Consider the following 2,500-nt stretch of genomic DNA (forward strand, 5'->3'; position numbering starts at 1 on the left):
CCCGAGCACGACACGGTCAACGTGTTGACCCGAAAACATGAGGTTACCAACCCCGACCCCATAAACCGCTCATAAAGTTTCCTCTCATGTCCCGGACGCAACGCCTCGTGTCATTAAAGCGGAGTTGCCCAAAACAGGCCCACGGGCCCACCAAGCCCGGCCCGCGGGCCCTTCACGACACGAAAGGGGGTTCATTTCTCTTGGACAGTCATATCTCATGGTCACGAGTACCCTCACAGAGCCTCGTGTCGATCCAACCCCGTTTGGACACCTTGCCCCCACCAAAGGCCTTACGGACCAACCGGGCCCACCAAGCGGCCCGTCCCGACCCGAAAACCAAAATTTTTTTTTTGGGAAACTCATATTTCAATGTCCCGATGCCCCACGCCAAATTTCGTGTCAATCCGACCTCGTTTGGTAGGGTTTTCAAAAATTATGATTCCTCAAAAATTTAATATCTGTTCCTGTCACTATGCTAATTGTTCAGAATGCATATATAGGGAAGGGGTGGGTGTTGAGCGCCCATGCCTGGGCAAAGTTGGCTACCAAGCTAAAATATGGAGGTTCAACGTACGAGAAACCAAAGCCCCTCCCCCATGTTGCATACGAAGCTTGCCCAACGACTTGGTTTCTTGCACAACGACCCGAGTATACTGCCCCAAAGTTGCACGCCCATGGCCAGGCCAAGGCATGCCAAGGCGCCCATGGGCAAGCCAAAGGCATGCCTAGGCACGGCCAAAGCAAGCCAAAGGCACGGCCAAGGCAAGCCAAAGGCACGTCTAGGGCATGCCAAGGCACGCCCATGGTCAGGCCAAGGCTTGCCAAGGCACGCCCATGGCCAGCCCAAGGCATGCCAAGGCGCCCATGGGCAAGCCAAAGGCATGCCAAGGCACGCCCATGGGCAAGCCAACGGCATGCCAAGGCGCCCATGGCCAGGCCAAGGCACGTCCAAGGCATGCCAAAGCTCGGCCAAGACAAGCCAAAGGCATGCCTAGGCACGCCCATGGCCAGGCCAAGGCATGCCAAGGCGCCCATGGGCAAGCAAAAGGCACGGCCAAGGCATGCCAATGCGCCCATGGGCAAGCCAAAGGCATGCCTAGGCACGGCCAAGGCAAGCCAAAGGCATGCCAAGGCAAGCCAAAGGCACGTCTTGGGCATGCAAGGCTCGGCCAAGGCATGCCCCGGCACGCACATGGCTAGGCCAAGGCAAGCCAAAGGCATGCCAAGGCAGGCCAAAGGCACGTTCAAGGCATACCAAGGCGCCCATGGGCAAGCCAAAGGCATGCCAAGGCACGCCCATGGCCAGGCCAAGGCATGCCAAGGCGCCCATGGGCAAGCCAAAGGCACGTCTTGGGCATGCAAGGCTCGGCCTAGGCACGGCCAAGGCAAGCCAAGGCAAGCCTAAGGCATGCCAAGGCGCCCATGGGCAAGCCTAAGGCATCCCAAGGCAAGCCAAAGGCACGTCCAGGGCATGCCAAGGCGCCCATGGGCAAGCCAAAGGCATGCCAAGGCACGCCCATGGCCAGGCCAAGACATGCCAAGGCGCCCATGGGCAAGCCAAAGGCATGCCAAGGCACGCCCGTGGGCAAGCCAAAGGCATGCCCAGGCACGCCCATGGCCAGGCCAAGGCAAGCCAAAGGCATGCCAAGGCGCCCATGGGCAAGCCAAAGGCATGCAAAACTCGGCCAAGGCATGCAAAACTCGGCCAAGGCACGGCCAAGGCATGCAAAACTCGGCCAAGGCACGGCCAAAGGCATGCCAAGGCATGCAAAACTCGGCCAAGGCTAGCATATGGGTGCCTTCAAAAATTATGATTCCTCAAAAATTTAATGTCTGTTCCTGTCACTTTGCTAAATGTTCAGAATGTATATATAGGGGGGAGTGGGTTGAGAGCAAGCATGCCTTAGGGAAGGTTGCCCCCTTGTCATGGCTGTGGGCTGCCATGACATGCTTGCTCGTCCGTTCTAGGCATGATTTAAGGTCGATGGTGGGTTTACGAAATTTTGTGGTGCAACGACACGTCCCTTTTATCCAAACGAAGCGTGGCTGGGGTGCTGGGTTGCTTTACTCGTCCAAGGCTTGATTCTTGGCTTTCCTGGTTTGGTTTCGAGAAGCGGCTGCCGAGGTGTATTTGAGGCGATGGCTAGGATGTTGGATTCCTGATTGATGGATCCCCAACTGATTTGTCCGGGGGGCCTCTTGTACGTTGACCGCCTTGCCCGGAATGGCTAGTTCCCCCGGGGGGGTCGTCATACGGTAGTCGTGGGAAGTCTGGTCGAGAGCTGGAAGATTAGTGGGCGCCTGTCGGTTGAGGGCACCTCCCAGGCCCAAGAATAGCATTATTCAGGTTGAGGTCACCTCCCTGATGAAAACAATGCTTTGGCCTGTCCTAGTCATGGTTATTGTGGATCGTTGCCTGCTGTTTTTTACAGCGTTGTTGTTGCCACAAGTGGGATAATTTCGTTTCGTTCGATCTTGATGAATGTCTAGAACGGCTTGG

Source organism: Bidens hawaiensis, unplaced genomic scaffold (assembly GCF_021521415.1).
Source record: "Bidens hawaiensis isolate Kalapana, Puna unplaced genomic scaffold, B.hawaiensis_p1.1 tig00002323_1, whole genome shotgun sequence".
NCBI classification, from domain to species: domain Eukaryota; kingdom Viridiplantae; phylum Streptophyta; class Magnoliopsida; order Asterales; family Asteraceae; genus Bidens; species Bidens hawaiensis.